The sequence below is a fragment of the Podarcis gaigeae genome (assembly GCF_964106915.1).
Source record: "Podarcis gaigeae genome assembly, chromosome: W".
Lineage (NCBI taxonomy): Eukaryota > Metazoa > Chordata > Lepidosauria > Squamata > Lacertidae > Podarcis > Podarcis gaigeae.
Window position 1 is genome coordinate 16,684,423 of NC_139695.1, and position 25,634 is coordinate 16,710,056.

The 25,634-nt window shown below is 43.3% G+C and overlaps 1 pseudogene across 1 annotated transcript in view; it reads left to right on the forward strand.

Annotated features, from left to right (window-relative positions):
- Positions 1 to 250: 250 nt before the first annotated feature.
- The window catches only part of LOC310836045 (NALCN channel auxiliary factor 2 pseudogene), an 82,112-nt pseudogene continuing 56,728 nt past the window's right edge, over positions 251 to 25,634 (forward strand). Inside the window, exon 1 of the transcript XR_014568647.1 lies at positions 251 to 949. The product of XR_014568647.1 is annotated as an NALCN channel auxiliary factor 2 pseudogene (transcript). The remainder of the gene's footprint in view (positions 950 to 25,634) is intronic.

Sequence of the window (25,634 nt, forward strand, 5' to 3'; positions counted from 1 at the left end):
CAACACAGCATCATGCACTGCTCGGTGGGAGCCCATAGCAGCAGCAGCCCAGCGGCAGCAGCAGCAGGGAGAGGCTGGGGGCACCATCGGGGCGGGGATCGGCGGTGGACAGGGGGCGCCGCTGCCGCGCGTCTCCTTGTGCCCGAAGATGCTTCTGCCGCCGCCGCCCGTCGTCGCCGAGCCACCATGCTGCTGCGGAGGAGGAGGCCGGTGACATTGCCGGGAGGGGGCGCGAAGAGGAGTCAGGAGGAGGAGGAGCCCCTCCCTCGCCCCCCCTTCCAAAAATATGACCGGCGGCACCGCCTTCCAGAGCCGTCGCCCCCGTGCCTCCTCCAGCCCGCCCGACAAGCCTTGCGCCGACTCTGAGCGGGCCCAGAAATGGCGCCTGTTGCTGGCCTTGTTCCTTTTTTTCACCGTCCTTCTTTCTGACAGCCTCTGGCTCTGCGCCGTCGCCGCTGGGGCCCAGCTCGGAGCCCAATATAGGAGCGTCTCCTGGCCAGAAGTCGCGGTAATGGGCAGCGACGATGGTCAGGCCCGGACGGCTCGGCCCTGTCTGGACTTGAGTTCGGCCTGCAGCCCACGGCACCTCCTGCAAGGACCGCCCGGGGTCGCCTTCCCGGCAGCGCGTGTGGAGGCCTCACCGTCGCAGCTGGCCTTTCTGGAGAGGCACTTCCGGGTCCTGCGGCTCCAGTTCTGCGAGGCCTACACCGTCTGGGACCTGCTTCTGGGCATGGACGACCCGGAGAGCCTGGACTGCAGTCTCCGGAGCCTGCTGGCTGACGTGGCGGCGGGCGGCACGCGGCGCGGGGAGGCCTGCAGCGGCTGCCTCGAGGCCTACCAGAGGCTGGACCAACACGCTCAGGAAAAATACTATGAGTTCGAAGAGCTGCTGGAGAAGTACCTGCAGGCTAAGGACTACTCTGTGTGCTCCTGCCTAAGGGACTGTAAGGTATGGTTATTATCACTATCACTACTATTAATTGCCATTATATCCCACCTTTCTTCCAAGGAGCTCAATGTGGTGTACATACTTCTCATTTAATTCTTACAACAGTCCTCTTAGGTAGGCTAGGCTGAGAGGGTGTAATGACTGACCATCCAAGGTTACAAGCAGTGAGCTTCATGGCCAAGTGGGGATTCAAATCCAGGTCTCCTTAGTCTGCCACTCTTAACCATTACACTACACAAGTGACTTGTTTTCCCTCGTGTTTGCTTGCTCACACCTGCACACCTTGCTCATTTAGAGTACCACGTGGTACTCATTTGGAGTAAACTGCTCTGTAACATAGCTGAAATCTAGGTATAGAATCATAGAACTGTAAAGTTGCAAGTGTCACCTAGTCCAGTCCTCTGCAATGCAGGTGGAAGCACAGCAGGAAAATTGGTTTTATAAAAGGAGGGAAAGCAGAGGACAGCCTCATATCTCCCCACCCTGAACAGGCAATGAATTGTTGGGCAGGGTGGGTGGGGAGTTGCCATGGAGCCTATGATGGAGAAAGGCTACTAGCCACGATGGCTATGCTCTGCCTCCACAGTTGGATGAAGTGATGCTTCTGCATACTAGTTGCTGGAAACTAGCTCTCAAAGTTCACTTGTCCTCTGGAGCACATTGTTACACTGTGGAACTTACTCCCACAGGAGGCAATGATGGCCACCAACTTGGATGGCTTTAAAAAGCAGATTAGACAAATTCATGGAAGAGAGGGCTATGGACCATTGGCCTGATTCTGCAACCTGTTGGATGAGGTGTGTGACTCATAATCAGAATAGCCCTGCTGGATCACTCCTCTTTTAAATTTCCTATTATAGGTTTCAAAATTCTGTTACTTACAAAAACTGATGCCTGTTGCACTCATATCATGTAGCTTGGTGGGAATTTGTCTACTTCATGAGGTCTAGGAACCTGCTAAATTTCAAACCAACCTGATAAAAACTGAGATAAGTACAGCAAGTTGGAAAGTGCTCCCCTTTGTCTTTGTTGGAAGATTCAAACAGTGTTAGAAACTCAGATATTTATTTATTTATTTCCATTTTTTAAAAATTCATTTTATAACACAAATAAACAAAACAAACAGGAAAACAAACAATACAAACAATACAGATTCTTGTCTTATCCTTATTTTTTCTAAACATCATAATTTCTAACCATTTTTTTATCACACTTGCTTTAACCATAAAAATCTTCACATTTTATCACTTGCAAATAATACTATTTTAAAATACACTATCTTCTACTTCTAACCCTACAGCTTAAATCCACTTCCAAAGCTATTCTGAGATTTAAATATTAACATGTTTTTTCAAATATTCCTTAAACCTCTTCCAATCTGCTTCCACTGTCTCTTCTCTCTGGTCTCGGAGTCTCCCAGTCAGTTTGGCAAGTTCCATATAGTCCATCATCTTCATCTGCCATTCTTCTATAGTTGGTAAGTCTTGTTTCTTCCAATTCTTCGCTAGCAATATTCTCGCAGCTGTTGTGGCATACAGAAAAAAGTAACATCCTTTTTTTTATTTTCAATGCAGAATCATAACAAAAATTACAAACATTGAATCCAAAATAGTACTATACAGACAAAAATCCCCGGCACATATAAAAAAAACAAAGAAAACAAAAAAAAAAAAAGAAAAGAAAAAAGGGGGGGCAAAGGAAACAAAACTAAACTAGACAAAAATGAAAAAACACACTTCTACAGAGCAAAACCATATCATTACATACATAAACACAAATTGACTTCCTTCCTTTGTTCTAAGACCTCCAAAAAATTTACTCTTACTGTATTGTTGTGTCTAATTAGATTACTTCCATCTTTGTGCTTTTTTACATCATTTTTCTTGTTCTTTAACCCTGTAAAGCATCATTCATTACATACCAATATACTAACTCCAGAACAATGTTTTTTCATATACTCTTTAGCACAACCCCATTCTTTTAATAATTTCTGGTCCGATTGTCCCCTTATGTAAGCTGTGAGTCTTGCCAGATTTATGTATTCACAAAATTTAATTTGCCAATCAATTCAATTCGATTTTATTGCATTAGCCATGTGGCCATAGCATAATATACATAGAAATAACAACATAAAATGGGGGTGGGGAGATAAAAGTGGATGTCGTCCTGGGCGAATACTTTGAAAAAATGGGGATAACAAAAGTAACGGGATTTAAAACATCGAGTGACAGAGAATACAAAAACAGGTTCGATTGTGCGATGTATCGACTACATCTGTGGTATTAAAGAAGTTGGTGCCGCTTTCCTCTTCATCACACTAAGCAGGAAGTTAGCTGTCATCTCGGTAATCCAACAGTCAGAATCCTGCAGAAGAAGGGACACTATCCAAGGCTGGATTGGGAGATGAAGCTTGTTCACGAGAGGAGTTAGAAACCGAGATCTTTCATCTGTCCAGTTGGGACAGAAGAGCATTACATGTTCCATAGTCTCCAGAGCCGTGTCATTGCAGGTGCATGTTCTATTTGCGATGGAAACTCTGGAGTAACGACCCGACAGAACTGCTGTAGGAAAACAGTTGAGACGGGCACGGGTAAAGGCCCTTCGCTTAGCCTCCGAAGGAATTGTGAGGCAGTATAGAGGGATCCTTTCAGGGGGTGGAATAGCTAGGGCTAAGCCTGAACACGGCCCTCTTGCATGGGAAGCTGTGTTAGAGAAGTCAAGTTGCTGTAGCTTCTTTTTGATTGGAGGTAGGGCCGCCGGGCTAATACACTCTAAGTTAAAAACAGTTTTGCGGTTCAAATTGAGAAGAGAGCGGAATTTGAGATTAATTGTAGTTTTCCAAGGAGAATTATGAATATCTCTTAGGATCAGATTGGAGAAACCACCTCTAATTCGAGCATCCAATGCTAGTAAGTGGGAGCTATAGGAAATGGCTCGACTCCATGCTCGTTTTACAATTGAGGGCTGGGCGAACTCAAGTCGTAGGGCTGCACCTGAGACACATCTCGGGACGCCGGAAAGAGATCTCAGAAACATGTGAAGTGGGCGATCCAAGTTACCTGATATTGCTGTAGTCCATACTTCGCAGCCATATAATAGTTTAGGGACAACTTTGGCATTAAATATTTGAATTGCTGCTGGAAGGTGTTTGCCGCCCTTCTGGTGATAAAATCGGACAATGGCATTAGAGGTCGTGGTTGCAGCAAGAGAGGCAGATTGTAGATGGGTGGTCCAGGAGAGATTATAAGTAAATATTAAGCCTAGATATTTAAAGGCTTTTACCTTTTCTAAGTAGCCACCTGTGATCTTAAGCGGCTCCAGCTTGAGTTTGCGGGAACGAGTGAAGTGGAGGACTTTCGATTTTTTATAATTAATATTAAGAGCTTCCGCCTTACAATAGGCGATAAATGCATTAACTGCATTTGCTAGGTCCGCAGCTGTTCTGGATAAGATGACGGCATCATCTGCATAGAAAACGGAAGCAACGGGGTGGCCTGCTAGGTGAGGAGGATACTTAGTTGCTAGCTTCAAAGGGGAAAGAACATCATGAAGATAAAGATTAAACAGTAAAGGGGCCAAGAGACAACCTTGTCGGACGCCCCTGGCCGTTGGAAATGGGGTGGTAAGGGAGCCATTGGGACCAATTCGGACGCGAGCTGTGGTGTTTGAATAAAGGGAAATAATTAGGGAGAGGAGGTGCGGATCAATTCCCAGATGGGCAAGTTTGGACCATAATCTCTGCCTAGGAATGGAATCAAAGGCGGCCTCCAGGTCCATGAAAGCGGCAAACAGGTGGCCTTGCCTTGGTGCAGTGTATTTACTGGCAAGGTGATAGAGAGTTAGACAGTAGTCCATGGTTGATGCTGACTTCCGGAAGCCAATCTGTTCTGGCGGTAGAATGTTTCTCTCATGGACCCATGAAAGAAGTTCCTCCAGTAAAACAGCGGCAAATATTTTCCCTGGAATAGATAGTAAACTGATGGGGCGATAGTTCCTAGGGATGTTTGGCTGGCCGCCTTTGAAAATCGGAACTATTGTAGCTTCTCTCCAGGAGTCGGGGATGTCTAGGGCGGAGGAGATAGCGGTGAATACAGGAGTCAACTGTTCATTCCACCAAAGAGGATCAGTCAGGAAAAGGTCCAACGGGACCATGTCTGGGCCGGGGGCCTTATTCCTTCGCATGGACATTATGATGTTGAAGATGCGGGTTGAGGTAAAATTTACTGAGGAGGTGGTACTATGAGAACAGGAACAGAGGTCCAACGGGGATTGAAGGTGATCTGTAAGATGATTTGGAGACGAAGGTAGCAGCCTAGTTAACCTCGTCTGCTTTCAGATTAAGTTCTAAGTAGTTTTAAGTTTTAAGTTCTAAGTAGTTTTAAGTAGTTTTTCAAACCCCTTGGGGCTTTATCTCTTAATTCTAATGATTTAGTGGCTGCATTATCTCCTCAACACTGCCTTCGCTTTCCTTAGCGTTTTATTGTTTTATTGTTTTATTGTTTTATCACCGGACTCGAGCTTCAGCCTTGCTGCCTTGCCGCACCCCCCGCCGTGCATTTGGTGCTGCGGAGCTGAGTAATCTCCCGAAACGAGTGAAAGGGGAAGGAAAGAGGCCTGGCCTGACTCCCCTGTCGTGAAGGGACCCCCGTCACTGGGAAAGGAAAAACTCAAGGTGGGTGACCGGAAACACCGAAAAAATGGGGTTGAAGCAAGTCCCCTTCGAGTCCCGCCGGTGTGAGTAAGAGCATCTTCAGCAAAGCAGGCTGATAAGAGGCGCAGCTTGGAAAAACCCCCAGCTTCTATCAGCAAAAGGACACTGGGAGCCGACGGAAGAACTCTCAAACCTTCCTCCTTTCCTCCCTTTTCCAGCTCCACCAAAGCTGCCTTAATAGCTCACGGATAGCATACCCTCTTGGGGCTGATAGTTCCTCTCCCTCGAAGCTCCGGAGCAACACGCGCAAATGACCTGCGTGAAGGTGGCTGCTGGACACTGGAACAGATCCTGAGACCCAAGCACCTTATTGCAACCTATACCCTACAACAGAAGAGCCATTTCTTTCCCCTCTTTTTCTTCTTTGTTCAGCAAGGCAGCTCTTAATTTAGCACTTTTACTGCACTAGCGCTTTAGCGTTTTCATTGCTTTTTACCTTCTGGTACCTTTTTACCTTCTGGTACCTATATTTAAGCAGAGAAACATATTGAGACTCAGTGCTCGCTGACGAGCTAAGCAGGAGAAAGCTGCAGATACACCCCTACTCATCCATCGGCCCTGTAAATTAGGAAGAAACACTTGGGGACAACTGGCTTTCTAATTGGAAGACAACTACCCAACTACCCAACATGGTCCTCACCAGAAAGATATGTAAGGAGTTGGGTATCTTGCCAGATTCGCCACTCAACCCCCCGGGACCTGGAAAGAGACAAAGTAAAATTATAAATTATTTCCCTAAGAGGGAGGAGTGCATGAGTGAACAAATTGAACTAATTACTGATGAAGTCACTCCTCCCCCCCTTACTCATCTTGACTGGTCACATTACTCCAAAGAGCTTCAACAAAACTCTGGAAATACAAACTCTCCAAGAAGCTTGGCGCAAGAACTAGCTCTAGCGGAGAAACCTGAGGAAAATATTTCTGTCATCAATAATCAGCGGCCTCTGGCAGAATTAACAACATTCCATCAAGACCAGACACCCACTTCTAAGTATACTCAAACTGAACTGAGTGATGGCCTCTTTCAGGCCCACCTCCAAGACATAAATATAGACCTTTCCAACATAAAAAACTATTTGACAATAACAAATGGGTTATTGCTGACCCTTGTGGAAAACCTTATTCCCCAACCAAAAGAGACAACAGCAACCGATGCACCCCAAGTGCATAAACCAGATGAACCTGTGAAGATGAGACAAGCAGTAACAACCAAGAAATTGCAAAAAAATAGATCAAAAGCCAGAGAAAAGAAAACCAAGAACATTAAAACAACAAGGAAAATAAAGATAAGTCGACATAAACAATGGCAGAAATTATTTAAACTACTTCCATCGGACTCAAACAAATCTGCTGCACGAGATAAAAAAGAGAAAGGTAGGAAGGGGAAAAAGAAGTCATCGCCACAGCTAATGGCTAAGGAGATATCTCCGAACCGGAGCTTAGAACTAAATGGGAGGATGGAAGCAACGTCCCAGAGCCCTGGTAATAGGTCACTCAGTGAACTTGATACTGGGGGAGAAGCGGTCCCTAACAATGAAGGCAGCAAACCGCTTAGCAAATTGAGAAATGGGGACAATGCAATGCCCAATCGCGATGACAACATTATACAAGATGGGCAAGCCTTTACTCAGGCAAGATGTTGGAACCTGATCTTAAATCCCCCAAAATTGGTATTTACAAACTTCCCAAAATCAAAGGGTTTTCTTACAGGGAAAGATCGAAGAATGAGCTCCTTGAACATTCTGAATGATATATTGCCAGAAGCAGTAAAACCAAATGATATTACTTCTGTAGATTATTTGCATCATGATGACTGTTCTATGAGAGCAATGATCACATTTAGAGACCAGAACCTGGCCAAGTTTATTTACAGATCAAGATATATATTCTTAAAGGCCCAGATAAAAATTCTCAGATTTTTTGAAAACAAGGCACCACTGAATCCCCTTCTGGAAGCTAAGCACGCAAACCCTAGTAAGGAGAAAGAACCTCCCAAAACCCGGCCTGGTCTCCAGGAACAAGTGCCTCAAAAACTAAAAAGGAAAGATGCTCACCTGCAAGACCCGCAATTTCAAGCGAACGAAGATGAGGACCTCTTCTCCGTGGAAGAAAATACCTTAATCAGGCAATTTTGCCAATTTCCATCTCTAATACAATCTGAAATATTAGAAAGATTAGATATGCTAAGAATTAAGCTGGCTGGGAGAGACATAAATAAGGAAATCAATGTGGACGCCCATAAAAAGGACCAGACTTCCTTTAATTTGAACCTTATACAAGAACAAAACCCGGCGGCCTGTCGGCCACGTTACCTTCAGACAATGGCTGAGATTAATCTACCTTCAATCAAGGAAGCCCAGCACACCGAAGAGAACACTACACCACCTCCAATAAGGAGAACCATCCCCAAGGTGAACTCACCAGGCTCTTGGGACAAGCTGAGGTACCTAGACGAGGCAGAATTAGGCCACAATCAGGTACCGGAAGAACACCTACGGAAAGAGATAACACACTTCAAAGGCCCGGTGACCACTAATGTCAGTACTCAACATTTACCAGCCGAAACTATAGAACATTTGACCAGTTTGCCATGCATGGAGAACAATGGGCCGGCTCATAAAAGAGTAATCCCTAAAAGTTCCTTGGGAAATAATTGACAAAGATCAGACCTGAGGCAAACACCAGCCGGCTCCCTATCTCCACGGAAATTCGACACCATTAGAAATAAACAGGCTCAATCCTTACCCACAAATCAAGCAAAAGTAGTTCTTTCCCTGAAAGGCGCATCCAACCCACCCCAGAGCCTTAAAATTGTCTCCTGGAATGTTAACAGCTGGGCGACAAAGCAAATGGATCCTGAGGCAATAAACTTCATCTCTTCTTTTGACATTGTGTGCCTCCAAGAGACCTGGTCCCAACAAAGTATCGCTCTCCCAAATTATTGTTCCTTTAGCTCCTGTGCTCGCAAACTAGCTAACAGGGGTCGCCCTCAAGTTGGCCTCGCCTGTCTTATTTCAACCAGCTTATCCCTCACTATCTGCGAGGAACTTAAATCTTCCCCTTACTTTCTCACTATAAAGATCCACCTTCCAAAGACCAAAAGCCCATGGTTGATAACTACAGTATATCTGCCCCCAGCAATTAATTATTCCGACCGTAATGAAAGGTGGTCTGAACTTTCGTCTTGGCTCCATGATCTTCAAACAACTAACCCAGGACTTCCTCAAATCCTCTTAGGCGACTTTAACGCAAGAATAGGTCCCAACGACGATGCTATATTATCTCCCGCAGCACTCCTGGACAATCCCCTGCAGCCCCCCTGGGGAAACAGATGCTCTCTTGATCCCATAACAAATGCGTCGGGGAGGCTGATGGCCCAATTGGCCATCGAAAACTATCTTTGCATTGCAAATGGCAACGTTACCCCCTTGTCCTCGCAGCAGTTAACGTGCATCTCTTCCCGGGGAACCAGTGTTGTTGACTACATTCTATTGACGCCGGAGCTATTCTCAATCTCTACAAAAATGGAAGTGGCTGAATATTTTGGTGGTGACCACCTTCCATTGACTCTATTGTTAAACCTAATAGAGCCATTCTCAGTCCCCTCAAACTATAGTTCCACGGCACAAAGCTACCCTGTATACAAAACAAAGAAATGGACAAGCCTCAGCTCCTCTCTTGCCCTGGACATACAAAAATCATTTGATATGCCTGCAGTTCTTTCTGACTCAATTCTGCCCGCTGACCAATACCGGAAATTAATTTGCCAATCTTTCACTGATGGAATTTTTCTGCCTTTCCAGTTTTTAGCTATAAGCATCCTGGCAGCTGTTGTTGCATAAAGGAATACTTTCCTTTGATTTTCGGGGATATCATTTGTAATTAAACCTAAAAGGAATGCCTCCAGTTTTTTACTAAAAGATATTTTAAACATCTTTTTGAGTTCTTCATAGATTTCATTCCAGAATTGTTTAATAGGTCGGCATTCCCACCACATGTGGAACATTGTTCCTATTTCTTTTTTACATCTCCAACAGGTATTCGATTTTAATTTGTAAATTTTAGCCAATTTTACTGGAGTTAAGTACCATTGGTACACCATTTTCATAAAATTTTCTCTTATTGTATAACATGCCGTGAATTTGATGTCATATTTCCATAATTTCTCCCATTGGTCCAGCCGAATTACATATCCTATATCACATGCCCATTTGATCATAGCTTCTTTTACTTCTTCATCCTTTAATTCCCATTCTAATAATAAATTATACATTCTGGATATATATTTTTTTGAGTTTTGTAATAATACTTGTTGTAATTTTGATTCTTCTTTTTCAAATCCTATTAACATCCTTTTTTGGGATTTCACCCCCCACTATACCAAGTAAAAAGTCTTCTGGTTTTTTAATAAATGTGTTTTTCAACATTTTCTTCAGTTCATTATAAATCCTTTCCCAGAAGTCTTTTACCTTGGGGCGCGTCCACCACATGTGGTAAAAGGTTCCTTCTTTTTCTTTACATTTCCAGCATTTATTATGATGAGTATGATACATTTTTGCTAACTTCACTGGTGTTTTTTTTTATAATAATATTTTATTAGGTTTTCACAATAAAAGAAATTCCAAGCCAGCGAACAGAAAAAAGAAAAAACACAAGAAAAATATATGAACATAAAAGCACAAAAGTACAAAATTACAAAATACAAAAATACAAACATTAAACATAAAAAGGAAAAAGAAAAAAGCACATAAAAAAGAACAAAAATCCCTCTTTTTTGATTTCTCATCTTTAGTTAACTTATTTTCCTGACTTCCTCACGCCTCCCTTTTTTGTATCCCTTTTAATAATTGGTTCAGCAAATTCATATCCTATTAATTTATCTATTATCAATCCAATCTTACATTTTACCTTGTTGCTAGAACCCCTTCAATTCATTTCAATGTCATCAACTTTCAGATATTTTACAATGTTTCTGTAAATAAGTTTTAAACTTCCTCCAGTCTTCTTCCACCGACTCTTCTCCCTGGTCACTGGTGTTAAATACCATCTATACATCATTTTCATCAAATTTTCTCTTAATACATTACAAGCTGTAAATTTAATTCCTCTTTTCCACAAATTCACCAAATCCACCTTCATGATATTGTGCCCCACATCCCTGGCCCATTCAATCATTACAGATTTCACTTGTTCATCTTTCATATGCCATCCCAGCAATAAATTGTACATCTTAGATAGGTTTTTTGTTTTTATATCTAATAATTCCATTTCCAGTTTGGATTTCTCTGTTTGAAAACCAATTTACTTATCCATTTTAAAGACTTCACTTATCTTGATGTATTGGAACCGATCATCTAATTTATCTTTTCAATCTTTCATAGGATTTTAATCTAAATTGGTCCCCTACTTCCATCAGAATATCATTATACTTCAACCACATATCTTTCATATTCAACCTTTTATGGGTCTTAGCTTTCAATTGTGATATCCACCTGGGTGTTTTCCTTTTTAGCAAATCCCTATATTTTATCCAAACATTGTACAAAGATTTTCTAATTATATGATTTTTAAATCCTTTGTGAGCTTTTATCTTCTCATACCATAAATATGCATGCCAACCAAATACATTATCAAAACCTGCCAAGTCCAAAATGTCTGTATCTTCCAGTAAAAACCATTATTTCAGTCAGCAAAAGGCTGCAGCTTCAAAGTAAATCCTTAAATCTGGCAGGGAGAAACCCCCTCTCTCTTTCACATCTGTTAATAATTTAAACTTGATTCTGGGTTCCCCCCCCCCTGCCAGATAAATTTAGATAATACCTTTTGACATTTCTTAAAACAATTCAACTTATAAATGATAGGAAGTACTTAGAACAAAAATAACAACTTAGGCAATACATTCATCTTTATTGCAGAAATTAGGCCCAACAAAGATAATTTAAACCTTGTCCATATATCCAAATCTCTTTTGATATCTTTCCATAACTTTTCGTAGTTGTCTTTGTAGAAATTCAGTTTTTTTGCAGTCATACTTACACCCAGATATTTCACCTTTTTCACAAACTTCAGCCCTGTGGTTTCCTCTAAATTAAGTTTTTCATGTATTGTCAATTTTTTTCTAAAACTTTGGTTTTATTCTTATTCAATTTGAAACCTGCAACTTGTCCGAACTCTTGAATCATCTTCAGCGCTTTAATTGCACTGATCTCGGGGTCCTGTAAAGTCAATACCAAATCATCAGCAAAGGCTTTTAACTTACATTGTTTAGTTCCAACTACAGTGGTGCCTCGCAAGACAAAATTAATTCGTTCCGCAAGTCTTTTCGTCTTGCGAGTTTTTCGTCTTGCGAAGCACGGTTTCCCATAGGAATGCATTAAAAATCAATTAATGCGTTCCTATGGAAACCGCCTTCAGACCAGGTCCGGGGACAGTCTGTCCCCCGACCTCTTCTGAAGGCCGGTGGGGGGCGAAAGTCTTTGCTCCCCCCCCCCCGCCTGCCTTCCCGGGACAGCGGAGACTTCTCCGCTGTCCCGGGGCGGTCTTAAAATGCTGGCGGGCGGCAGCGAAGCCTTCGCTGCCGTCCCCCAGCATTTTAAAAGCCCCTGGGACAGCGGAGACTTCTCCGCTCCTGGGGCGATTTTAAAATGCTGGCGGGCGGCAGCGCTGCTGCCCGCGAAGCCTTCACTGCCGCCCACCAGCATTTTAAAAACCCCGGGACAGCGGAGGACTTCTCCGCTGTCTGGGGTGATCTTAAAATGCTGGCGGGCGGCAGCGCTGCTGCCCGCCAGCATTTTAAAATCGCCCCGGGACAGTGGAGGAATTATCCGCTGTCCCAGGGCGATTTAAAAGCCCCCGGGAAGGCAGGCAGGGGGGACAAAGACTTTCGCCCCCCACCGGCCTTCAGAAGAGGTCCTGGACCTCTTCTGAAGGCGGGGGGCAAAAGTCTTTGTCCCCCCTGCCTGCCTTCCCGGGAGAGCGGAGAAACGCGTTTCTCCGCTCTCCCGGAAGGCAGGCAGGGGGGAGCAAAGACTTTTGCCCCCCGCCCGCCTTCAGAAGAGGTCCAGGACCTCTTCTGAAGGCCGGTGGGGGGCGAAAGTCTTTGCTCCCCCCCCCGCCGCCTGCCTTCAAAAGCCATCCGGGATAGCGGGAAGCGCTTCCCTTCTATCCCGGACTGCTTTTAAAATGCTGGCGGTGGGGAGCAAAGCCTTTCGGCCCCCGCCGGCCTTCCTGGACCTCTTCTGAAGGCCGGAGGGGGGGGAAAGGCTTTGCTCCCCACCGCTAGCATTTAAAAGAGGTCCCCGGAGATTTCCCTATGGGCTTTCTTCTTGCGAAGCAAGCCCATAGGGAAATTCGTTTTGCGAAGCGCCTCCAAAACGGAAAACCCTTTCGTCTAGCGGGTTTTTCGTCTTGCGAGGCCTTCGTCTTGCGGGGCACCACTGTACTATACCTTTAACTTCCTCATCTTTCCTTATCATATTCAGCAGCACCTCTAGGGCAGAAATAAAAAGCAGTGGGGAGAGTGGGCACCCTTGCCTGGTTCCCTTCTCAGAAACTCAGATATTTAAGCTACTCGCCAAATGACTCCTTAATCCTGAGTTATTGGTACAACAACGGAATGTCTAGTCTCTGTTTTTATTTTATTTTTTGCAAGATTTGTTGTTGTTTAGTCGTTTAGTCGTGTCGGACTCTTCGTGACCCCATGGACCAGAGCACGCCAGGCACGCCTGTCTTCCACTGCCTCCCGCAGTTTGGTCAAACTCATGTTTGTAGCTTCAAGAACACTGTCCAACCATCTCGTCCTCTGTCGTCCCCTTCTCCTTGTGCCCTCCACCTTTCCCAACATCAGGGTCTTTTCCAGGGAGTCTTCTCTTCTCATGAGGTGGCCAAAGTATTGGAGCCTCAGCCTCACGATCTGTCCTTCCAGTGAGCACTCAGGGCTGATTTCCTTCAGAATGGATAGGTTTGATCTTCTTGCAGTCCATGGGACTCTCCTCCAGCACCATAATTCAAAAGCATCAATTCTTCAGCGATCAGCCTTCTTTATGGTCCAGCTCTCACTTCCATACATCACTACTGGATTAAACCATAGCTTTAACTATACGGACCTTTGTTGGCAAGGTGATGTCTCTGCTTTTTAAGATTCTGTCTAGGTTTGTCATTGCTTTTCTCCCAAGAAGCAGGCGTCTTTTAATTTGTGACTGCTGTCACCATCTGCAGTGATCACGGAGCCCAAGAAAGTAAAATCTCTCACTGCCTCCATTTCTTCCCCTTCTATTTGCCAGGAGGTGATGGGCCCAGTGGCCATGATCTTTGTTTTATTGATGTTGAGCTTCAGACCATATTTTGTGCTCTCCTCTTTCATCCTCATTAAAAGGTTCTTTAATTCCTCCTCACTTTCTGCCATCAAGGTTGTGTCATCTGCATATCTGAGGTTGTTGATATTTCTTCCAGCGATCTTAATTCCGGCTTGGGATTCATCCAGCCCAGCCTTTCGCGTGATGAATTCTGCATATAAGTTAAATAAGCAGGGAGACAATATACAGCCTTGTTGTACTCCTTTCCCAATTTTGAACCAATCTGTTGTTCCATATCCAGTTCTAACTGTAGCTTCTTGTCCCAAATAGAGATTTCTCAGGAGACAGATGAGGTGATCAGGCATTCCCATTTCTTTAAGAACCTGCCATAGTTTGCTGTGGTAAACAGTGTCAAAGGCTTTTGCATATTCAATGAAGCAGAAGTAGATCTCTTTCTGGAACTCTCTAGCTTTCTCCATAATCCAGCGCATGTTTGCAATTTGGTCTCTGGTTCCTCTGCCCCTTCGAAATCCAGCTTGCACTTCTGGGAGTTCTCAGTCCACATACTGCTTAAGGCTTCCTTGTAGAATTTTAAGCATAACCTTGCTAGCATGTGAAATGGGTGCAATTGTGCAGTAGTTGGAGCATTCTTTGGCACTGCCCTTCTTTGGGATTGGGATGTAGACTGATCTTCTCCAATCCTCTGGCCACTGCTGAGTTTTCAAATTTGCTGGCATATTGAGTGTAGCACCTTAACAGCATCATCTTTTAAAATTTTAAATAGTTCAGCTGGAATATCATCACTTCCACTGGCCTTGTTATTAGCAGTGCTTTCTAAGGCCCATTTGACTTCACTCTCCAGGATGTCTGGCTCAAGGTCAGAAACCACACTACCTGGGGTGTATGAGACATCTGTATGTTTCTGGTATAATTCCTCTGTGTATTCTTGCCACCTCTTCTTGATGTCTTCTGCTTCTGTTAGGTCCTTTCCACTTTTGTTCTTTATTATGGTAATCTTTGTATGAAATGTTCCTTTCATATCTCCAATTTTCTTGAACAGATCTCTGGTTTTCCCAATTCTATTGTTTTCCTCTATTTCTTTGCATTGCTCGTTTAAGAAGGCCCTCTTGTCTCTCCTTGCTATTTTTTGGAAATCTGCATTCAGTTTCCTGTATCTTTCACTATCTCCCTCGCATTTTGCTTGCCTTCTCTCCCCCGCTATTTGTAAGGCCTCGTTGGACAGCCACTTTGCTTTCTTGCATTTCCTTTTCATTGGGATGGTTTTTGTTGCTGCCTTCTGTATAATGTTACGAGCCTCCATCCATAGTTCTTCAGGCACTCTGTCCACCAAATCTAAATCCTTAAACCTGTTCCTCACTTCCACTGTGTATTCATAAGGGATTTGACTTAGATTGTATCTTACCGGCCCAGTAGTTTTTCCTACTTTCTTCAGTTTAAGCTTGAATTTTGCTATAAGAAGCTGATGATCTGAGCCACAGTCAGCTCCGGGTCTTCTTTTTGCTGACTGTATAGAGCTTCTCCATCTTTGGCTGCAGAGAATATAATCAATCTGGTGATGTCCATGCGTAGAGTCATCTTTCGTGTTGTTGGAAAAGCGTGTTTGTGATGACCAGCTTGTTCTCTTGGCAGAACTCTATTAGCCTTTGCCCTGCTTTGTTTTGAACACCAAGGCCAAACTTGCCAGTTGTTCCTTTTATCTCTTGATTCCCTACTTTAGCATTCCAATCCCCTATAATGAGAAGAACATCCTTCTTTGGTGTCATTTCTAGAAGGTGCTGTAAGTCTTCATAGAATTGGTCAATTTCAGTTTCTTCAGCACCACTAGTTGGTGCATAAACTTGGATTACTGTGATGTTAAAAGGTCTGCCTTGGATTCGTATCAAGATCATTCTATCATTTTTGAGATTGCATCCCAGTACACCTTTCGCCACTCTTTTGTTGACTATGAGGGCCACTCCATTTCTTTTACGGGATTCTTGCTCACAGTAGTAGATATGATGGTCATCTGAACTGAATTCGCCCATTCCCATCCATTTTAGTTCACTTCACTGATGCCCAGGATGTCAATATTTAATCTTGCCATCTCATTTTTGACCACATCCAACTTACCAAGGTTCATGGTTCTTACATTCCAGGTTCCTATGCAATATTTTTCTTTACAGCATTGGACTTTCCTTTCACTTCCAGGCATACCCGCAACTGAGCGACCTTTCGGCTTTGGCCCAGCCGCTTCATCAGCTCTGAATCTACTTGTACTTGTCCTCCGCTCTTCCTCAGTAGCATGTTGGACACCTTCCGACCTGAGGGGCTCATCTTCCAACGTCATAAGTTTTATGTGCCTGTTGTCTTTGTCCGTGGAGTTTTCTTGGGAGGGATACTGGAATGGCTTGCCGGTTCCTGCTCCAGGTGGATCACGTTTGGTCAAAACTCTCCACTATGACCTGTCCATCTTGGGTGGCCCTGCACGGCATAACTCATAGCTTCTCTGAGTTATTCAAGCCCCTTCGCCACGGCAAGGCAGTGATCCATGAAGGGGTTTGCAAGATTACAAAGCCAAAAGAAGTGTATATTGTCACAATTTACAATTCAGTCACACATTTTACCAATCACAGTAACCTTTTTAAAAAAATGAACTAATACACAATTCACATCAGTGACACATTTTTAATATCACATTTTAAATAGCAATTGTTAATTGGACACCAAAAACATAAATGGGGCTCAGCCTTAGCAATAGCGGCCATCATAAGCATTGTTATAGACTAGGGGGACCCCCTAAACCTTAGAAATTAATAAATGCTAGAATTTTGATTATTTGGGATGTGAAGGGAGAAATATAAGCTGCAGAGGAATTCCTGGGCTAGCTTATGCAAAAAGACCTGACTAAGCTAGGGCCATGAATGAACAATAAAGGGTCATTGAGGGACATTAGCAGTGTAAAAGAACTATCCTTCCTCCTTGCCCTGAGGTGTGAACAGAGACTGGGTTTGGAAGGTTGCTGGGTAACTGGGTGTGAGGTGACAGGAAAACAGAGGTTTGCCTTTCTCTTTCTTTTTTTTAATGGCTGTTTTGCTGAATTAGGAAGCCTCTCATTACCGCTTTACTCGCGTCCCACACAGTATCCAAACTAGTTTCTTTATGTAAGTTCCAGTCAAAATATTCCTTTACTGTCTCTCTCGCTTTCTCTACTATTTTTGGGTTATCAAGCAATGTATCATTCATCCTGCATCTAAAAGAGGATTGATCTTTACCTTTTAATTCCAAATAGATTGGAATCTATTTGGAAAACAGAGGTTTGAACAAGGGTTGCTGGAAGGAGGAAGGTCTGGGATTCATCTTTGGACAGGCTGACTACAGAGCTGGCTTGGAGATATGCTTTTGACTCTAGGGCTGCACTGCTGTGGGGAACAAGCCCTTCTTGAAATGACCATGCTGTAAAATCTCGCTACTCTTCCAAACATATGATCATCATCATTTCTTCATACTGCCACATCATTTCTTATTTAGAGTCCAGTTGACATCCTTCACTTGCTGTTAAACCATTCTTCCAGCTGGCCTCTTTTTCCATCTTACAAACAGCACCTCTGTTACATCTTATAAATAAGTAATCCATTTCACGTTTGTAGTCCTTCATATACATTGTTGTTCTGGTCCTGGTGTGCTGGGAGAGTTCATTACTATCTTCCATTGTTCAGTTTTTTGAAGTGTTTATTTGGATGGTACAAGGTCACATTCCATTCCTCCCGCTGTTTACCAACTAGCGTACGAGCTGCGGCCATAAACAACTCACAGAATGCATATCCAATCTCCACCATTAAAATTCTGCTTTGGAGTTCTTCCTCAGCACACAGTTAAAAACAATATATTTTCTCAAATTCAGCCTTTTTGCCAGATCTGTTCAGCAGCAGTTAATTCTTTTTTCATTGCACCAACAGCACTCCTAGTCCAGTCCAGGAATAATTTTAAATAAAGTCCATTCAGCCTCGGTCAAGGAGGGAGGGCATAGTAAAACTTTGTTAAATTCCTTGTTGAGCATAAATCAAAACCCTCCTCCCTCTTCTGAAGTAACAAACAGAATAACGTAGCAGCGGCCACACACGTCTCTTACATTTTGCAGGGGATGACAAGAAGAATGGAGATCATTTGAAAACCATATGAAAGCACAAAGCACCATGTCCTCCCCCTTCCTTTCCCGGCTGTTGTAAGGATTTTCTCTTTTTTATGTAATATTTTTAATTGGTTTTTACATATATTTCCATACATATCATAGTATACGAAAGTAAATAAAACATTTGGCTCCCCAAGCCTGTGACTCCCCCCCTTCCTGATTGATAGCTTTCAAACCTATTCTCTGGATACTGCATTTTCCTATATTTCTTATTACTATTAAATCATAATCTTGTGTAAATACTAAATTAACTATAATGAATAGTAACTGATAGTTTTAACCTTACAAAACTTCTTGTAACCCTACTAGCGATGTTCATTGTTTACAATTGTCTTTCAAGTATAACAAAAAATTGTTCCAGTCTTTCAGAAAAGTCTGATCCTGCTGGTTCTGGATTTTTCCCGTCAGTTTTCCCAATTTGGCATAGTCCAATAATTTCATCTGCCACTCTTCTTTCGTTGGTAAATCTTCTTGTGATGGCCTGGGAATCTGATTCAGAGGCTGAACCCGAGGAATCCCAGTCTGCACAGGAGTCCCCGCCCCCAGGGCCGGCTGAACTGGGGCAGGGCCTTGGATCTGAAGCGCCTGCACCTGTGCCGGATCCTCAGGAGCAGGCACCAGGTGATTCCACTCTAGCTCCAGAGGTGATTAAGGACACAGTGCCTACAGGTGCGCCTCTCCCGGCCCTGCCAGAGGAAGGTGAGTCTCCCCCTGAGTCCAGTAACTCCCCAGCCTATCCTGAACTGCAGAGGCTTAGGGCATAGAGGTGGAGGGAACTGGTTTCTCCCAGGAGGAGTGCTCGCCTTAAGGCCAAGAGAGGCGGGTCTCCTGGGGGCCGGGACCGCCCCTGGCCTCAGAGAAGATAAAGGCCAGTCAGCCCGGTCCCAGGTTGTGGGAGCAACGTCGTTGAGTATCTGCTCCTGCCCTGACCCAGACCTGACCCTCCAGTGTTCCTGTCCCCGCCCGGCTTCCTGCTTCGGACATCGCCCCGCTCCTTGTGAACTGTTTCCAGGCTAGTGACCCAGGACCGGAGTTTGACTACGCCAACGGTAACCTTCCCCCCGGGACCAGCACACTTCTTGTTTCCATCTTTGGACTAGTAACATTCTCACTGCAGTTGTTGGATATAGAAACAAAGTTTTATCCTGTTTATGTATTTCTCTACCTACTATACCTAGCAGGAAGGCTTCTGTTTTTTTGTAAACGTATATTTCAACATTTTAAAAAGTTCATTATATATCATTTCCCTGAAGACCTTCACTTCATTACAAACTCACCGCATACTGTATGGTAAGTGGTACCTTCTTTTTCTTTACATTTCCAAAATCTATTTGTTCAATACATTTTTGCTAATTTCACTGGTGTTAAATACCATCTATAAATCATTTTCATTATACAGTGATACCTCAGGTTAAGTACTTAATTCATTCCGGAGGTCCGTACTTAACCTGAAATTGTTCTTAACCTGAAGCACCACTTTTGCTAATGGGGCCTCCTGCTGCCGCTGCGCCGGCGGAGTACGATTTCTGTTCTCATCCTGAAACAAAGTTCTTAACCTGAAGCACTATTTCTGGGTTAGCGGAGTCTGTTACCTGAAGCGTATGTAACCTGAGGTACCACTGTATTTTCTTTAAGCGAACTGCATGTGGTAAAGTTTATTCCATCTTTCCACATTCTTACCCAATCTTCTAACTGTATATTATAACCAATTTCCTTTGCCCAATGTATCATTATAGATTTTACTACTTCAATTTTCGTATGCCATTCCAAAAGTAACTTATACATTTTTGACAATATTTTAACCTTGTTGCTTAATAGATTTATTTCAAACCTGGATCTTATAAATTCAAATCCATTTTTCTTTTTATCTTATTTAAATACTTCATTTATTTGACGGTAATGTAACCAATCATTTACCAACTCTTTTATTTCCTTTCTTTTTTTCACAATAATTTTTATTAGTTTTCAATTACAATAATCCAATGGTAGCCTCATTAACAATGTCAAATTATAATAAAATTACTAATCCCAATCATTCAAATGCCAAATTATATAATTTAGGCGGCCTCCTGTATGCTAGAATTGATGCTTTGATGCGTTACTTTGTTTCTGCGTTTCAAAATTTTATTCATCTCAAGTACATTCCAGTCAAAATAGTTATCCCTTATACAACTGCAATATTAATGACAACCATTTATCTTGACACATTAAATGATTTATAAACACAAAGGTGAAGCATTCCTTATTCTTCCTGTGTGTGACAATTATTCTGTCTGTGGTGTTCCTTCCTGTCCTTGTAAAATGTTATGTCTGTCTATTCCCAGCCGTTGCTGCTCTCCATCATGACTTGGGTGGAGCTAATATCCCATTATTGTTTCAGAAGTTCTTCATTGCTCCGTCCCATTCATTGTTTTACAACTTCAACAGCAATTGCAAAAATCACACTGTTCCAATAGATATCCTGTTTTCACCATTGTTTTTTCTCAGCTTGGGAAGGAGAGTGATTAAACACACTTCAAATAAGCTCAGTAATAAACCTTCCTTGGCAAGCATGCAGATTCCTTTCATCCCTCCGTTCAGCCGATATATTTCCAATTAAGTTAAATTCCAAGTCATTTTAGCATTATTCAATTCAGTCCACTAATGATAGAGAATAGAGAAGAGTCAGCTCTAAGTTTCCCTCTTGCAAAATAGAGCTTTCCTCCCTCTTTCCTCCCCCCACAATTTTTACACACACAGTTCCATTTGGTGTTATTTTCCATAGCTACTATCCAGCTTCACCTATACATAATTTAAACTAACATTTCAAGGAGAGTTACCAAATTATAACTCTAGAGAAATATATATATATATCAAAAAGCTGTAGGCTCCCCCCCCCCATATTTAACACCGAATGAAGTCTTTCAAGTTGAAACCTTAACAGCCTTTCAGTTGATTAAGTTCCACAGTTTATGATCTCATCTCTTCTAGCGCATGCCTGTAAATTAGTCCAAATTAAACTCTAATTAACAGGAGAACCTCTGCTTCTTAATGGTGGTGTAGGAGGGTTATCAGCAGGCAAAGTGCTTTTGCATTCAGTGCCTCCCAGCCTCCCGCATTCCATGCCAGAGTGAGAGCCAGGTACCTACAGTAGATGAACTGCTTCAGCCTATTCCCCCCCCCCCCTCCTTGGGGGAAACTTGTAAGGATAATTACCCTCAATCATCCTTGTTTATCCTTCACTAACAATCTCCTGCTGTCATGGGAGCTGCATCCATTAAGGCAGACTAGAACTGGAAGCCTGTTGTAAGGATTCTCAAGCTTCAAAGAAAACATTCAGATACCCTCAAAGAGACAAGCCCAGTCCTTTCGGCAGCTGATTGATTGCAGCCCATTTATTGCAGTCTATTAGCATATGTCGGTCCAGGAGCACCTCTTGATTAATGCCAATTGTCCAAATTATGGAGGAACTAACCACAAATCATGCTGGAGACAGAGACTAGTCCATGGCAAGGACACGCTCCCAGGTCGCACCCACTCTGTCTTTCAAGTTGGCAGACACGGACTTGAGTGGCACAGCGGAATGCAGTGAGCTCCTCAGAACCCACTGGGGAACATTGCCAGGATTTTTGCCTCATAAATCCTAGCTTTCCCCTGTCTGAACCTTGGGCAGTGAGGAACAACCATCATTGACTTGTGACGTAGCCAGAAACCCACCTTGCATAAATTATTGAGGGGGCACAACATAATGTACATGACCTCACGCTGCATCAGGCAGCTCAGTTTGGAGCGAGGGGAAGGGAGACGCAGGCAGGTCTCCACCACAAAATGGCTGTCCGTGGTGGTGGCAACTCCATCTGCTGCAAACCACACACTTCACACAAAGCACACATGCAAAGCCAGTTCGTTGCCCCATGTACTGCGGCACTGGAGCCCCTTTCTGCTTCTCGGTGGGCAGGGCAGGCAGCAGACGCTTTTATTCTGGAGGCTTGTTCTCCCTCCAGCTCTTCACAAATACAATTGTAGCTGCAGCTGCAGCTCCTCCTCTCCTTTCCTTTCCTCCTTTTCTTTTTTTTTTCTTCAGTTTGTCCTGTCCTGTTTGTGGCTGGAGCAATCAAGCAGCTGCCACTTCCTGCCCTTGGGTCATATCTTTACAGTCAGAGAAAAGGAGCAAATTGGTTAGTTTACTCTCTCCCCCTTTAAGGAAAGGTCCCCCCTTTAAAAATTTCACCTCACTTTACCCTAACCCTATACTGGTCCTTAGTATTGTGATAGGAATTTTATGGTCTTAGATATATGGCAACGTTCATAACCACACGTACATAGATCAGCACAGGAAAGCCAACCTGGAACCATTTTGATTACTAAACTGAGCAAATGTTTCTCTGCATGGTCAAAATGGAAAAGTCTCCCCATTGTCTCTTTCCTCACAAATCCTGTCTTAAGGACACATTTAAGATACAAGGTGTGAGCCTGTAACCTGGCTCAGGAAATAAGTATTTTACCACTACAAAAGAATGGCCAGGCTCCCCAGGAAATCCAATCAAGTAACCTGCCAGACAGGAGATAAACAAGGACAAGAGAAAAACAACATTTAAATTTCTGTGATGTAGGTGGGATGTATCTGAGGGGTGGTCTTAGGTTACACCCCTTCTGTGATGTATGCATAATGTTTCTGGGGTTGGTCTTGATCTACATGGTGGCAATTTCAATAGTCTTTATAAGGCCTTGCAGGCCATTGTTCTGGGTCCTCTTCCTCTCCTGCGTGTGAGGGGAGCACCCTGTTGCAACAGATCAATAAAGATCAAGCTTACTAGCTGCTTTGCTTCTCAATATTCTCTGGTTGGCCTCTGTTATTTTCTCCTACCAATAGGGAACCTATGTAAGGACTCTATATGGGCTCTTGGATACCCCATAAGGGAAAAGGGCATATTTTTATTTACAACAGATGGCGACCACGAAGGGACTTTTGGTTACCCGGATTCTGGAAGCGAGGAAGGACTGGTTATCCAGCGCGCACCAGGCAGTTTGCCAGGAGGAATAACCAGTCTTCCATCGATCCCAGGGTCTGGAAATAACTGGAGGTTCAGCGGGGCTAACCAGAGGAAGCAACGCTTGATCAGGCCGGCCTTAAACAACCAGTCAAGAGAACGTGGGATCACCAGGAACAGCGCATGCGGAAGTGAGTATTAAGTAGGAAACACGGGTAGTGGGTTGGGTTCTCTAAACCACAGCAACCAAAATTCTTTAATTTTTCCTTTTTCCTTCAAATCTAAAATTTCTACTTTTTTCCTCATCTAAAAATTGCCTTCTCCTCCTTTCTGTCCCTTTTGATCTCAACACCAGCCCTAGCCCTTCGGAGTATGCCCAGGCAAAAGTTGTGTGTGACTTCTTTCATTTCCCTTCTACAGTCTATATGCTGACCTATTCCTTCGGAGTTTTGCCCAGAAAAAAGGTCGTGCTTTTTCTTCTGTACTGAAAACTATAACTCCCAGGTGCAGCCGCACCTCTGCCATGGCGATCTTTGTTAGAGATGACCTGTGAGCAGAGAAAGCAAGGGCACCTGATTCCTTTCATTCTTTGTCATTTCTGAGTCCCAATCTGGCATTGCGCTACGCAAGCGTCCAGTAGGAAACTCTCAGGTTAGATTGTAAGAGGCAGGAGGTTGCTGTGGGCTCCCTGGCTGAGTAATGACCAAAGGGGGGGTTTGAGATTGCTGACCGCACTGTTAGCTTAGTAGCCAGGAAAGGCCAACAGCTGTACCAGCCTAGTAAGTCAGGCCAGACGAACGGCGGTGTGTCACAGTACTAATTCTCGGAGTTGTCCAAATTGAGTCTACTGTGGGTTATTTATTGTGTTTCCTGAAAAGTGGGGATAAAACCCCGGCTGCAGTATAAAAGTAAAAGCTAGCGCTATTAAAATTCTTAAAATGGGTGCACCTCAATCAAAAGAAATGAACCTGCAGACTCCTGATGGGAAAGAAGCCCAGTTGGTGCTTATTTCTGGCCTGGACTCTGACAGTCCCCTTCAATTTGTGTTTAAGAAAAGTTTTTCCTGTGTTTAAATTGTACTTAGGTAATGCAAGCTTGCTTCAAAAATTTTAAATCTAAGGAAGCCATGTTGGGCCTTATCAATCTTAAACAGGACAAAAAAATTGAGAATGAAGTGTGCAAATGTTTATTTGAGAGAGGCTCCAAGGAGTCTTCCTCCAAGTAGCTTGAGTGAGGAGTATGATTTTAAGTTGATGGTAGATGTTATGTTGCAACGTTTGAGTTTGAGTTTATATCCGTGTTCCAGTATTTTTTTTCCAGTATTTTGAAATGTGCTGTGAAGAAACTAATGTTTCTGCTGCAAAAGCCTAGTAGAGCCAACTGCTCTCTCAAGCTAAAATGCAGTGTATGTATTTCATTAAGCGTCCGCCTATGAAAATGTGTTCTTTCTAAGAAAAATTGGTATTAAAATTGGTATTAAATGTAGAGGCTTCCATAGCCAGCAAAATTGTCTATCTGAGTCCAGTCCTGATATCAGTCTTCCTGGCCTCTTTTCTTAAAAAATGCCCCTTTGTTTCATTCTGTCTCTTTCAGGTTTTTTTTTCTTCTTACTTATGTGCCAGGTAAATTTACTCCCGAGTAAGCTTCCTTTAAAGGAAACTGCAGAAGGGGGGGGGGGCATAGATTAGGTTTACTATTCCTCTGCAAATTCAGGAAAAATTGTTCACTTGTGTATTCCTTTTAAAATCAAATCTATGGCTGTTTTAACTATGCTTTATAAGAGATCCTCTCCCTATCTTAGGAAAAAATGTTCACTTCAATCTTTAAAGATCATTTGTCAAGGAACTTGCACGTCTAAGGAAGTAAACTCAAACTAATCTCAAGATCTGCTAAAAGGGTGCTGTATAAAGTTGGGTACTTTTATTTTCCTCTTCCTTAGTACATGATAGGCGCATGGCTTGTGGTCTCTTCCCCAGTTGTGTCTGTGTACATAAGTATGTGTGTGTTTCTGGTAGTACAAATCTTGCTATGAACCCTGTATTTTAGGGTTGGACTAGATGACCCCAGGTCCCTTTCAACTTTCCCAATTTGTGGCTGATGAGTTGAAATTCAGCCCAGATTTGCTCTTTGTTTTTTAAAGGTGAGAGGTGAAAGCGTGATGTTTTAAGGGCGTGGCAGATTGTTCCGCGAATGGCCAGAGGAATATTAGCCCTTTCCTGTACATAAAGGAAGGAGTCCCTTTGTTTGGGCTGCAATTGCTAGCTTTGGTGAATACTTGAATTGCTGAGTTTCTCTTTTTTGTTTTAAAAATCTAACCCTATTTTTAAAATCTACTCCATACCCTTCCCTTCCCTTATTCAAATGGTAATTTAGCCAAAGGATTCAACATTTTCAATAGTATATAAGGTTTGCTGAGACATGAACTCTGCACATGCACAGAGGCTAGATCAGCAGAGAGAGAGAGAGAGAGAGAGAGAGAGAGGAAGGAGGGGGGAAAGAAGGGGGGAGAGGAGGTTTGCAG